The sequence below is a fragment of the Monodelphis domestica genome, chromosome 1, assembly GCF_027887165.1.
Source record: "Monodelphis domestica isolate mMonDom1 chromosome 1, mMonDom1.pri, whole genome shotgun sequence".
In the NCBI taxonomy this organism is placed as follows: Eukaryota; Metazoa; Chordata; class Mammalia; order Didelphimorphia; family Didelphidae; genus Monodelphis; species Monodelphis domestica.
The window spans coordinates 747,939,956-747,956,011 of record NC_077227.1 but is presented as its reverse complement, the minus strand read 5'-3'; positions in this window follow the sequence as shown (position 1 = coordinate 747,956,011).

The window sequence follows — 16,056 nt, the reverse complement described above, 5'->3', positions numbered from 1 at the left end:
ATGACTTTGGGGAAGAAAGCATCCTTCCCCAGTTCAGGGTTTTAATCTCCAGCTCTCCCACAACATTTATACACATAGATATACTTGTCAGTTAACAGAAAAAGAATAAATCAAGGGGAGAGAAAAGACACAAATCATGGAAGCTTAATATCCTCATCCTCAAAATAAGTGGGAGTGGTGGTAGAGGAGTGAGGATTGGCAAATGAGATGACCACTAAAGGACAACCCCTGCCTTTGAATCTACAAAACTCTGGTCACTGCTTTTATCTCTTCCCTCATAGTGGTCCTTATTCCTTCTAAAATATACTTATGGAAGATTCCAGCTTAAAGGAAAATAATAGCAAGGTAGGGTCATGATTTGGATAGGTTTAGAGAATGGTAATAACCATTCCTGGGCACTTTTGGCCCCATCCAGTCTATTTCTGCTTTTGGAAGTCTTCACAGGAGTTACCATGCATTCTTTGTTTTGTTTGCCTTGGGAGTCAATGATATTTAACATCTGATTTCAAACCCACTCAAGGTGTCTGTTAATTTACAATGAAGCTTTTTTTTTTTGTTTTGTTTTGTTTTGTTTTGTTCAGGACACAGTGAAACCGACTGATCTATTTTTTCCATATGGAATTTATCCTTTCTCTTCTGTGCTTTTAATTGTCTTCCTCTACTTAGTGTGACTTTAATTTTCCTTTGGTTCTGAGTGAAATTAGATTGTCAGGATCACATAGGAGGATCAGTTTATTATGAAATTTAAATAAAACTAGAAAAAATGAGTGGATATTAAAATCTAGAGACTATATCGATCAAATTGGGAAAGTTAAACAGGATATTTTCTTAAAGAAAGAACAATTTTTCTGAAACATTTTCCTGGAATTACCAGAGAAATTATTTTTTTTTTCTTTAATTCGATATTAGGTATGTCAGTCGTAGAAAATAAACTAGTAATAATATACAACTATATTTTATCAGTTCTTGTTTTTTTCATACTTTTACCTTCTATTTTAATATTAATTATAAGATAAGAACAGTAAGGGCTAGGCAATGAGCATTAAGTGACTTTTCCAAAGTCACACAGATATGAATTTTCTAAGACCAGATTTGAACCCAGGTCATCTCAACTCTAGGCTTAGTGCTCCATATACCATGTTACCTACCTGCTACTTTTAATAATTTTTGTAAATGTAGATTGTTTTAACAGCAATGAAGATACAGGTAGGTAAGAAGGGTTCTTACATTCATGAACACTTTATAATTTAGTTTTCATAGTCTAAGAAAAACTTTTATCTTGTTGACAAAATGAGCTATTAGAAGGCTATTACATTTCCAAGGTAAGCTTCATTCTTAGAAATCCTACTTCTCATCAAAAGAACTATGGTGCATGTAGGTGAAGTTCTAGGAATGTCACTAATTTTCTAGCTGCTCTCACACTAATACATTAAGAGGAAGAATTATGCACTAAAGATAGAAAAAAAATAATTGCTTAATTCAAAGAACAAAAATGAAAGCCTAAAAGATAAGAAACTTGAATGAGAATTATAATTCATCATTCATTTATTCAACATCTCTCGACCAGCAGCCTCTATATTCCATTAGAGTTCATAAATTATCCTAGCTATGAGGTTGTGAATTGTCAACCATTTAGGGTTTCCCAACCTTTAATAGTCTCTATTGGCATCATCTACTCATTTTTTCCCCTGAGTTTCCCCTTGGACATCAACTCTGCCTAGCCATAGAAGAAGAAGTAGTAAATAATATAGAAAGTGCAAGCTTTTTCTCCTTCTGCAAGGTATTGTAACAAGGGAATCACTTTAAAAGACTGATATATATTAATTTAAGGTCGCCAAGGAATCAGCTATGTAATTCCTAAATGAAAAACTCAAGTCAGCCGTCAGCCTTTTTTGGAGTTTAATTACAATAGGAGTAAGAAAGGAATTAGAGATAGAGAGAGAGAAAAAGGGAGAGAAGGGAATAGGGCTTAAATACCCCTTCTGTTTAGGCTGGGCCAAAAGGCCCAAGCCCTTCGATAGCTGAGGCAAAGAAAAGAGATCAGTCCCTATTACTCACGTGACCAAAATGGAGAAACAGTCTCAGAGGCCCCCACCTTCAGCTTCCTTCAGAGCAAGCCTTCTCAGAGCCCAGGAACCACACCGACCAAAACCTCAACCCTCTCTCCTTGAGTCTTCAGACCCCCTATCTTTAAGGAAAACCCTCCAAGTTGCCTCCCCTCAGTTCTCCCATCTACCAATCACTCTTCATCAATTTCCCTGTCAATGGAGGCTCTCGCTTAACCCAGGACCGCCCAGAGGTTTCTGGCTTTTGCACATGTCTGTTGAAGGTCATATTTTTCAAATGATTAAATCTTTACTCCTTTGCTACAGCCCTTTCTAAATCCTGTTAACTTGAGTAGGGTAGAGATTGGAATAATTAAATTTTGATCTAGGCTGCAGCCCTTACTCAATCCTATTAGGACTGAATAGGGTGGAGATTTATTCCAAGTATCTCCATTGTATCAATTCTAAAATCAATCAAGACTCAAAGAAATTCCTGTTCTATGCTTAAGCATAGGTCAAAGTCCTTTCCATTGTTGAGCAAAGGGTTTCTGTCCTAAAGTAATCTTAAGAAGGGAAGAGAAAGAACCTCCCATGCCAATGGGGTTCCCATTCCAATAGACTATCAGTAAGAAATTTTCCAAGTATGAAATATCCCAATGGTGAAATTTCCAACATTTATAAGTCTAAGGAATTTTGAGGTTTACAGTATGACTTATCAGTTAAGAAAAGATAAGTTAATAAAAACTTATATAAATATAACCATTATAGCATCTGTGAAACCTGCAAATACTAATAGTTTACCTAGTTAATAGAGAGAGGTATGTGATTTTGATTCAGTAGGGACAAGAGACCCCCAGAAATTGACTGCCATTGGTAAAGATGAATCCATTTTGTTATGGGTATGAGAAGCCATCAATAGATCTCCTCTCCTAGAACTATTGTACAAGGAGAGCACTTCCTCTGAATGATTATGTCCCCTTCTTGGAAAGCACCCTTCTTCCAGTTCCAAAAAATTGGAACCATGGAAGACAAGAACAATCAGAGATGTAAGAAAGAAGAGACATTGGGGAGATTTTATGGATAAAAATAAAATGAATTATTATAAGGAAGGCAAGGGACAGAAATGAACCAGAGAGATTGGGACATGGGAAAATTTCCAATAACTAGTACTATTTGTATCTTCATGTATTCTTTCAGAGTTGATACTTTAAATAATGAGCCAGTAAGAAAACATGAGTAAAGGGAAAGAATTACTAATTCAATAATATAGAATCCATTTAGGTAGAATAGAAACTCAAGAAGCTTTGAATATATGAGAACACTGAGTAGTTAAAGAAGGAATAAATAGCTATTATAAACATCATTCAAGGAATTAAAATTATAAATGGACAAATATGTAAGAACATTAGAGAAGAGATCAATATGAAATCAAAAGTCTTAGAAAAAGTAAATAAAAGGTAAGGAAAACATTCTCAAGCCAAAATAATTGAGAAAAAAGGAAAATGACTGTTGAAATGACCACTTTACGTGGCAAAGAAAATCAAGCAGAAAAAAAGAACAACAACAAAAACATGTATATATGTGCTTTTTGTGTCTTTTCTCTCCCCTTCATTTATTCTTTTTCTGTTAACTGACCAGTATATCTATGTGTATAAATGTTGTGGGAGAGCTGTGGGAGAGATTAAAACCCTGGACTGGGGAAGGATGCTTTCTTCACAAATTACAGGCTTCAATTAAATCTTAAAAAGAGAGAAACGTATTAAGTTTAATGCAAATTGAATTATCAAGTTGAATGACTGGGAGGCAGGGGTAAGAAAGACACTGCCTTCTAGAGGAGATGGAATTTTGGATTCTTATATACTTTAGACAACAGAGACTTTGTGTTTAGAGATGGGTTGATGGAGTGATGGGTAATATGTTGTTCCTCAAGGACAGAAGGGGTGACCTGTGAAGTCCAAGGGATAATTAAATGTCTTAGATGCTTATCAGAATAGAACTGAGAGGTGCCTATCTGTGCTCATTAAAAAGTCAAGGGAGTGGCCAAAGGGAGTGTCTCCCTCAGCTCAAATTCACCTCCCTGCATCAATGCAAGAATGCAAGGAAAAAAGGCCTGGGATATCTCTGGGGTTTGGGATGTCCAGGGGAAACTGTGGATCCCATGTCATATATATATATATATATATATATATATACAAACAATGCAAATACACACACACACATGTGTATATAAATCAAAATCATATGTGTCTAAGGTATGGGTAGGTATACATATTCAGATGAATATATATATATATATATATATATGTATATAGATATAGACATATACATATAGATATAGATATAGATTCATAAAAGTCTTCTGAAATGGTTCTGAAAAGATTAGAATTATTTCTCAATATAAAATGTTTCTTACTGACCAATCAAATGATACAGCTATCTAGGTAGATATAGATATGTAAAAATGGAGACTTGAATCCAGGACTTCAATCCCCAGAAGTTTTTGCTCCACTTCCCCAGAATGCTTTGTAATCTCCTTATGACCTCACCTGGGCTGAGAGTGAGATGGGGTATTTAACTTGGTTGTAAAAATGCCCGGGTCTCTTTCTACTTCTGCTTTGAAGCAGACGCATCTCATGATGTGAGAGAAATTGAATTGGGCCTCTTGGCCCACCTAGCATGTGCCTTTCTTACTTGTATTTTTCTTAAATCCTTAAACTTTAATAAACCTCATAAAAATATAATACTCCTTGCAGAGAGAAACAAATTTCTCCATGCCTCAGTTTCCCTAAATTTTAACTGTTACAGTTTAAGGCATAAAATATTATGTTTACATTGCATGATACTCCCAAATACATATATGCACTTGTGTATTTATGCATGCATGTATGTATATGTACAAATAAGCATATATGTAATGTATGTGCATTTGGAGATTATATAAAATGCATTAATTTTAATATATCTCCTATAATTCATAATGCAATAGAATTAGTTATTATTTCAGTGATTACTTTCAAAAGACACAGAACTAATTGTAGGATTATGAACATAATCCTAAATAATTACTCAATTAATGGATATATTACAAAAACAGATAATAACTATAGGAAGACACTGATAATGATAAGGCATGCCAAATATGTGGGTTCTAGGATGTCCTGGAGACAGGACTGATTATAAAAATTCAATGTGAGCATTTATGCTTCAGAAATAATGAGATAACACAAATCCAGTCTACTTATTATTTTATTGACTATATGTACAAAAAGAATTAATGGAGAAGTTATTAATAATGAAAATTACTTTTAAGTATTATATGCACCTCCACACATAGATAGTTGTTAAACAGTGTCATCATAATTTTTGATTTTCCTAAAACAGTACTCAGAGGAAATTCATATCCCCAAAACAAACATTACAAACAGAAAAGGACTAATTAACTTAATATGCATTTAAAAAGTAGACACCTAAAAACTAAACAAAGTCAAAACAAACAAAAAGGAAATCTTAAGAATCAAAGGAGAAATTGAGAAAACAGAAGCAAAAAGCAGAGGAAAGAATCTTTTTTAAATAAAAATATGTCCTTTAAAAAGAAAAAGGATATAAACACATGTATACTTTATGATACATAAATCATTTGTGAAAACAACATTATTAAAAAGAATATGCACAATATGAAAAGAAAATGTATTAATTAAATAAACTCATAATATAAATAGATTTAAATAATTATTAAACTTTTAACAGGTAGATATTGAAAAACAAAAACATTTATTTTAAAAAAATCTGTTCAAAAATGATAATCAGACTAACAAAATACTTGATTGTCATCTTAAACCAAGATCAGGAAAAGAACTAGCTTTAAAGAAATTCACAAAAGGCTAGGCTACTGGAAACTTATCCTGATGGAAGTACAGGGAAATTTTTAGAAAATAATTAAGGCTAATTACAGTCAAATTATTCTTTAAAAACTGAATGAATATATTCTACGAAACCCTTTTTTTAATGAAAAAGGTTATTAATCTTTTAATCCTGGAAGAACACCATAAAGATGAAGAATTATTAACCAATATTATCAATGTTTACTGAACCTAAAATTTAAATACTGTCTTGCCCAAGAAACTATAACTATACAATAAATTATTTCATGAGCACATCCTCTTTAATATCAGGGAAGCAATTAAACTGTTATATTAGGATTGAAGAAATGGCAAGATTATCTCAACAGAGGCAGAAAATGGAAAAATACAACTCCCATTATTGATAAAACTATGAATCAAAGGCAGAGATAAATCATCTTATTATTATAAAAAGTACCTGTTTAAAACCAAAAGCATCATGTTTTCAACCTAACAAAACATAACCAGCAACACAGACACAATAGAACCTGTCATTAATCTGGACATGAAAGACAATGCAGCCTACACACACACACACACACACACACACACACACACACACACACACACACACACACACACACATACACCCTCCATAGGGAGGTACACAACTTTGAGACTCTGGAAACAAAGAAGCCCCCAAATCTACCTTTTACTCTTGGAAACTTGCCTTCAAGGAACTCCCAAACTTACCCTTCTCCCAAACTAAATAATAAGCTATTCCACATACATTAAGTACCCTGAAAAGAAGTGATAAAGATACTTAAGTCTTATCTACCTTTTTGGGTACTTTTGAGTTTCTTGTTTTTGTTTTTGTTTTTTTTAATGGAATTTGGGCTTCTCCTAGGCATCCAAGCCTCAAGCTACAGCTTCTTTCTCAAGTTCTGCTGCAACTATTTACTTTTTTCTCTGATTATATTTCCTAAATTGTATCTAAGACCCCAAATTCTTTAGTTCAATTGAAATTCCCATGATGAAGGAAATTCCCATTATAGACATTTCCATCCATGGTGCATTTTTAGAGACATTTTCTTCCAGAGTCTCAGAGCCTAGCTCAGTGTAGTGGTATTGGTGTGTGTGCCCATGACAATGTGGTAGCTGTAAAAATTCTATTTTCCTTGTCCTGATTAAAAATGCATTTTGAAACTATTTTAGTGGTTCTGTGATTTTTCTAGACTGACTATGTGATTATTTGGAAAAAATATTATATATATATATATATATGTAATGATATAAATATATAATGTTATACATTATATATTTATATTATATATCTAATATTATCTCAATAATCACAACAGTCAAGGAATTCTATTTGTTTTCTTTTCCATTATTCGATAGTTTTAATGATACTTATAAGAATGATATGATAAAATAATAGCACTTTATAAAACTATAAATTTTAAAAAGTGTTCAACAAATATAATCTCATTTGATCCTCATGAATTTGGGGGGTGGTTAAATACGAGTATTATTCACCTTTCATAGATAAGAAACCTGACATTGACAAAGTGAAGTGAATTGCATGGGGTCACATAGCTACTTAACATTGGAAAATGCATTTGAACTCAGGTCTTCCTTACTTCCTTTTTTTAATAATTCTTCCTGTTCCCCATATATGAGAAAACAAATTAAAGAAATAATTATTGGCAAAAGGATATGAAGGTATCCTTATCTGGGAATGGTACAAACATTAATTGAGAAATCCTAAATGATAAATACAGAGAATGAGGCAATACCATCAGCAAAATTTTAGGTCATAAATTAAAATCACAAATTCCATAGCACTTTTCTTAATTAACTATAGAATCCAAGAGACAATAATGGAAAGAGAAATCTAATCAAATTAAATGCATAAAAATAAATTCATAAATAATAAATACATTAAAATGGCTAAATGTACAATTAATATTTTTATATTTAGTTGTTGTGAGGATCAAGTACATAATATTTGTAAAGCACAGCATAGTACTATAATAGTAAAATTAGAACTCTGGTTCTTATAATTTAATAAAGTTTATTAGAATCACTTGGGTAGGTAAAAGATGAGAAATAGGTAGAAAAATAAGAGTAAAATAGCCCAATCTAGCTCCCACATGGATGTTCCCATCATAACCTCCAGCAGCAGCTCCCCTTGGCCAGACACCAAGGACAGAGAGCAAAAAAGTCCCTTGTTCATCCTTTTTATCCTCTCTTTCACTTCTGGTTCAAATTCAGAGTCATGTATCGATCAAGCTCAGAGTCATGTACCCTATGTAGGTGATATAGGTGATGCAAACTCAAACAGGCTAACATAGATACATGCCATCTGAATGACCCAGAAAGGGGATGAGGGTAGAACTTCCCTCACATAGTACCTAGCACATAGTAGGAGCTTAATAAATACTCCCCACCATTGCTACATACAAAATTTATCATCTTTTACTTAAAGAAGTAAGGAACAATTAAAATTCCTGGAGGCATATTAGTTCTCATGGATGAATTGGGGCAATATATTAAAAATGACAGCATTACCAAAGCCAATTTACTGATTTAATAATATATACTACTAATGGGATACTTTACTAAACTAGATGAAGTTTAAAAAACAAAATTCATTTTGGAGGCAAAAATGATCTAGAATATCAAGGGAAATAATAAACAGAAACGAAGGAATGAAAGGGAAACAGCACTCTCAGATCTCAAATTATATTATAAAGCAGCTGTCATCAAAGTCATTTGATACTTGTTAAAAATAAGAAAGTAGATCAATTGAATAGACTAGACAAGGGGAAATCAAAGATAATAAAACTCAATAATACAATATCTGTTAAAACCCATAATATAAATTATTTAGGAAATAACTCGCTACTTGATAAGATTATTTCTGGGAAAACTGGAAAGCAGTCTGCCAGAAATTATGCTCAGACTGACTTGGATAATATTGTCATTTTTAATATTTTGCTCTAGCTCATCCATGAGCATTAAAAATTGTTCTGATGTGAGGAGAAATGTTTTAATACACATATGGTAGTATCCTTGAATGAGATAAGAATAAAAATAAAAGCATAATTAATATAAGAGCAAACATGAAAGATTTTGATGATGAAAATAATATAATGTCACTGGGATTTAATGAGCTCCTAATTGAAAATGTCTCAGGAAAATTTCAGACAGCTAAGTGAAGGATGGATTAGAGATAGGGGAGGGGAATTTGGAGAGAGACCAGTTGGGAATTCACTGAAAATTTTCAGATAATAGATAGTGAAGACCTGTATTAGGTTAATGTCTGGGCAAAGGAAGAGAAGGGTTAGAAATGATAATGATAATAATAAAATATGACATTAATATAATGTTTAAGAAAAAGGTGTCAAACAAATAAAAATGGGGGAAAACTAAACAGTTCATGAAAATTCCTTTGGAATGAATATTGGTTTGTTTTTGTTCATGTGTTCTAATCTTTTATAAGATTTTGTGATCCGATTTAAGGTTTATTAGCAAAGACACTAGAATGTTTCCCTTTTCTTCTCCAGCACAATTTAAATATGAGGAAAATGAGGTAAAGTGGGTCAAATAAAAAGGCACACAACTAGTAAGTTTCTGAGGCCAGAATTGAACCCAGGAATATTAGTCTCCTTAGTTTCAGGCCTCAAACTCTATCCACTCTTCCATCTAGTTGTCCAATATATTGATTTAAAAACATGTTATTAACATTATTTATGTTTCATATTTGTTTTATTAATTTTCTTAATTTTTTTCATTTCAATTTAATCTAGTCCCAGCTGTACTTTAGAGTACTGTGGGCAACAAATAGCAGCTCTAGATTTCTTTGATTCTCACAACACTCTGTAAGGTACATGCTATTATAGTTCTCATTTATTTCCCACCTTATAGATGAGAAAATCTAGATGGAAAGAGTTTAAGTGATTTGGACAAGATCATGTAGTTATTAATTTAAGAACTATAATTCAAATCTACTTGATTCCAAATCATATAATTAACAGCAGAGCATTGACTTTGGGGTAAATATTTATACTCAGAGAGATTCAGCATCCTGTTCTGTCATTTTCTAGCTATTCAACTATAGACAAATTTCTTAATGTGTAAAGTAGGTTTGGGCAACTAGCTGTTGCAGTGAATAGAGTCAATAAGACCTGAGTTTAAATTTGAACTCAGATACTAGCTTTTTTGATTCTGGATGAGTCACTTGAATTCTGTTTCCTCATTTTCCTTATCTATAAAATGAATTGCAAAAGGAAATGACAAACCATGACAATATTTTTGCCAAAAAAAAAAAAAAACTGAACAAGAATAAACGGGGTCACAAAGTGTCATATGTGGCAGAAACAGCTGAAAAATTAAAATAATAGCAAAAATTGGCTTTTAATAAACCTTCTCATGCTCTTCCCCTCCTCCCTCCACAGATGCGGTGCAATCAGAGAATAGCATCTCTTTGATGACATTTACAAAGTCCTAAGTGTCACAGATTATAATCACAGCTATGTGAACATGATCATGTTATATTAATGTTGCCTTTAAAAAATAAAACTCAGTTCAGAATAAGTTTTCCAATTTTAAGACTAGTAAATTCCAGGAGCAAAACAAAGAGTTGGGGGGGGGGGTGTAAGCAAATAGTTTTTTTTAAGCTTTTGACCTTTTCTGTGTTTTTTTATTTTGATACCTAACCATTCTTTCCTTCCCAAGGGTACATGAGCATATAATTTGAGGAGGGCTGGAGCAAGCAGGTAGAGTAAATACATAATAATAAACAGGCCAAAAGAGGGCATCCAGAGAATGATTGCTATTTTCAAAATTTATGAAGCCTCCAAATGCTAATATACCATTCTGGTGACCAACCTGGCAATGAGCAGATAAACAAAATGAGAATATGATGGAACCTTGAAACCAAGATGGGGCATGAAGCAGGAAGACTGGGGGACAATTTCAGAGGAAATATAAATCAGTTAGATGGGTAGGTGCAATTCAGCCAATGGAAGGCTTCGCATAGATGGGAGCACCTCAAATAAGTATTACAGTTACTGCCTCCCAGATATTTCACAAGGAGAAACTCATTCTATTGCTGACCCAGAGTTCAGAAGTGTTGTTCTATGAGAAGATGACCTGTGCTTACAGCAATATCAAAAGTTTTTTTTTTTTCTGTTTTCTCATTGGTACGATCTTAAAAGTGTTAAAGCACAAATTGCAAAGAATCGCTTTTTTTATAAGATCCTGACAATTGTAATTGATTGCATTTAATGTAGAAGTAGAAGGTGATGAATGTTTCCCCCATTTATTAATTCATGCATTTGATAAATTTTGAGCACCTGCTATATTCATATCTCTGCACTAAGCATTTTCTGAACAATAATGCGAATTGCATTTTCATATGAGGAAATGCTTAAGAGTATTTGGGGGAATAAGACATGCAAGAGAAGAGGTAAACAATTACTTATTTGGAAAGTGATTTGTGAGTGCTTAGACTTGGAATGTCAAATAGGGAACATCCGAGGTATTTTAAGAAAGATGATGCTAGTGTCGAGTTTCATGGTGATTCCTTTGTCCTCGTTAGATAAAAGTGTTTCTTTCATTCTCATTGATAAAAGTTTTTAACACTTACCTTCTATTTTAGCATTAATTCTGAGACAGACCAATAATGGCTTGGCAATTAGGATTAAATAACTTGCCAAGGGTCATACATCTAGGAAGTGTCCGAGGTCCTGACTCCAGGCCTGGTGCTCTATCTACTGGGCAACCTAGCTTCCTCCAATAAAAGTTTTTGCAGATATTTTTTTTTCCATTTGTTATCTCTCTTCTATATCCATCCTTTAATTTACTTAAGATTTACCTGGCCCAGAGAGGTAATGATGAACTTGAGTAATGAAGGCCTGGGTTTGAATACTAACTCAGCTACTTACTCTCTTTGGGAACTTGAGAAATTAATTAACTACTCTAATGGGGATATTTAGCACCTATCTTACAAAGTTGTTGTGAGGATCAAAAGAGGTAACCTCTGAAAAGGGCTTTGTAAATCTTAAAACATTCTAAAAAGTTTAGATGAGGATGAGGATGATTAATACATGTTGACTATATGCCAGGAATTCTATTACTTAGTTAAGTATCTTTCCAAGTTTATTTTTGTTTTCTTTTGCCTTTGTTTTCCTCTTCTCCTCCCTCATTTAAAAAGGAATATTAACTACAATTGTCAGTTATTTTTGTTAAGACTTTATAAACATTTTATTTGCTAACCCAATTTTGGCTGTAAAGATATGGCCAGTTATGAAGGATATGAGAGGGATTTCCAAATAAAGGGAATCACATGAATTAATGCAAATGTAAATTTAAAAAGGTAAACATTTTCTATGAATGTCAGAGTCAAATATAATAGGAGTTAAGAGTTACAGATCCAAGTAGAAGGAAATAGTTTGGAAAAGTAAATTTTGACACTGAAGACCAAGGCTATGAAATTGATATTCTTAAGAAATGGAAAGGTAACATGGGGATAGTACAAGGAAACATTACCTATATTCTCATCCAAATAGAGTACATTTAAAACCTTTTTGATCTTGAGTAAAACCCTTAAGCTCCATGAGAATTATTTCCCTAGTTCACTAAATGAAGTTAGAATTGTCAGTCTCTGAGGGCATTTACTCAACTCTGGATCTAATGATGTGTGTGAATGAAATATTCACTGGGGAACTTCCCTGGAAGTCTTAAGCCATAGAAGTCACAGAGTCACGTGTCTCAATTTGCTAGCATGGCAGGTGATATGCCTGACTGGAGGAAGTCACAAAAGTTAGGAGATGGGATGATGGTAAACCTTGACCAATTGGAGGATCCTGGGGGAGGGTTTAAACTGAGCTTGAAGAGTCAGTCTGGAAAACACACTTGCTTGGTCTCTGCCATTCTTTGGACTTGGGAAAGGAGCTCTCTCAGACATCTGAGTCCTTATCTATATAAGCCATCTCTGGGAAGCTGCATGGCAGACCATGCCTACCTGGGAATACAGGAATTTTGTCCCTTGGGCTCTGGTCTCTTTCTGAAGTAAGGCTCCAGCTCCCTGGCTAGCCTTAATTTGTCTGGTTTGGCAATATGGGTAGCTGGGCTCTTTGACACTCACTTGTGAAGTGGACCAGGGCCCATGAAGAATCTAGGACCTGATGGAGCAGAAGTGACTTGGCTGGAGTCTTTTTTTTTAAGGTATATAGGCTGGAAATCTTATTTCTCTCTTTCTTTCCCTTTACTAATAAATGTTTATAAATGTAGTATAAAGTTTTAAAGATTAAGTTTAATTCATAACAGATGCTCACAATTTATGAGCAAATATAGATAATTCCAGAGCATGGAATCAGTAATTTCAGAAATTTAATACAATGGCTTTATGAAGATTCCATTAAGGAAATTGTGGCAGGGACTTTGGGATGAAAGAATCCAAGATCCATTAGAATTCTATAGAAATTCTGTAGTCATGTGGTTAGGGACTGCTCAAAACAAAGGAAACCAAAAATCTGTTGCTGGTGGACAAACTGTAGATTAGTCATTCTCCTAAAATCAATACTACAGGTGCTCAAAAATACCTTTTACTCTAGTGGTAGTCAATATTAATGGTGTTTTTTTAAAAACCAAGGCAATCAGAACAATAAAAATAACAAAACAATAGAAAAATAGAAATGAAAAGAAAAAAGTTAAATGTGAAATATTCAGAGACTCAGGGTAGATGAACTATCTAGTCAAGGAAAATTATTGTTGGATTATATGATTTATTAGTAATATTACTACATTAAATTATTCATTATCCAAGCTCCTTGGCTTCTTGGAATTAGGTGGAGCTGGAATAGGCCAATTTACTCCCAGTTTTCAAGGCATCTAACTAGGCTTAAATCTTTCATGTATCGTTAGAGACAGGGAAATGAAGGTAGGAAGAAGACCTGCTCTTTATTTATTTGTAAACAAGAAAACTTCCTAAAGCATTTGAAAGTAATGCTAGTTAACTTTCACACACTTACCCTACTCCCATGTGATAAAATAATGGGGAAGGAGTTGAGATCTACAAGTTCACCTCCTCTTAAAAAACATCCACCAATTGGGACTGCCAGAAAAGGTCTCAAGAACTATCAGGGCAATATAAAAAAAGCACACATACCTCTGAATAAAAGACACTAAGAGGGCTTACCAATCATCTTTTTTGTGTTAAGAGGCAGATAAGAAAGGACCCATGCTTTATTAACAGATCACATACCCCTATTAATAAACAATGTTATATTCAGGAAAATTGGCTCATTGTTATTTATTGATTAAAATTCCATATGCTACATGGTCCAATCTAAATAAGATGAATTATTCTTTCAAAGACACAGATGAAAACTGGTCACTTGTCCTCTACTTGAAGACTTCCAATAAAGGGAAATCTACTGTTTTTCAATGTAATGCATCACAGCTTGGGAAACTGCTAAAAGTTAGAGCATTTTGAATCTGCTTCTTGGTCATTTTCAAACAAATGCAACTCTAAATTCTGCCAAATGAAGACAAGTAGATAAATACTGGAAACGATAACTGGTGCACAGGATGACAATTTAATCATCCAAAATGTCTAGTCGGGCTAAATGTGTGATTAAATTCAATAGACTGGCATGTGATGAAGATAAATACAAATTCATATCTTGTGGGTTCAAGAAAATTGACTCTACTTAGCTTCCATTAAAATTTTCTGATGTCTAATCATGATGGGGTTTTAATCACAAGTTCATGAAAGCTTTAGCGTAAGATATGGCAGGTAATATCAACATTAAAAATTTAGTGATAGGTTGTCCATCTCTTATGTACAAAGTAAAATGTTTGTGATAATTTTGGTCACAGGGTGAGTATTTGGGCAATTCTGGGGAGAGAGAAACCAAGGAACTCTTGAATACTACCTATAGAAACACAGAGAGTTTGATGTGTAGGTTGGTACAGGTAAACTCTACAAACAAAATTAGAAATAATCAATTAACATCATAGAGCATTGAACTTGGAGTCAAGAAGCTCTGAATTTAGATTCTTCCTCAGATTTGTACTGCATACTGGACAAGATATTTAATTTCTTTGTGTCTCAGGTAAGTCATCTATAAAAAAAATGATAGCTATGATGGACTCACTTTCCTTTCAGTTCCTAACCTATCAATGTATGGCTCATTGGCAGACTAACATACATCCCAAATACTCTGGACTAAAAATGAAAAAGGTTATTAAGGAAGCCACCTTTGTTCTCAAGGAGCTCATCACAATCACCTAAATATTAATAATAGAAGAAAGAAAAAAACATAATGTGAAAAGAGAAGAAATCATTGAATTAGTAAATTAATCAATAAACATGTATTCAGCTCCTACTCTGTATCTGATATTACGTGAAATTTTGTATATATAGAACAGAAAAGAAGAAATATTTATCTTTGAATTTTTATTTTATCAGAGGAAACATTGCATACATGAGTGATAATATATGTATGTATGTATACATACAAATATACACATACATGCAAATTGTATCTCTGATATACATATGTATGTATGACAAACTTTAAACAAAGTAAACTTTACACAGATATGACATTGGAGAGAGATATTATAGGCTTTGAGGGGATCATGAAAGACCTTATATACATGGTACTGAGTCATGAAAGAAGCTAGAGACTCTAAGAGGAAGAGATGAGGAATATATTTTTGACCTATATCAAGGGGAAGGAAAAGATTATTTTACTTATATGAGTATTCTGTGGAAGAAAAAGTTAGACCAGGTTGACAACACAGCAGAGTATGGCAAAATGAGGCACTAGAGCAGTGATGACAAACCTTTTAGAGGGGCGGGTGATTTAAGAAATGTCCTCAGGCAAGGGGTAGAGGACCAACCTTGCCCCATCCCTCTGGCTTTCTAGTAATGAACTCTGGGGAACTCTGTGCCAGGGGAATGTCACATAGGTACATAGAGAGGGCACTGTGTGCCCCACTATGGCCCGCATTCCATAGGTTCACCACAACAGTACTAGAGCAGTAAGCAGGGGATTGAAATGATCAGCATTATCCTTTAACTCCAACAGTTTGCTAGCTATGCAAAGATAAGCTGTAGAGAGATGAAGTTCAAGAGAGGGGAAAAAGTACGG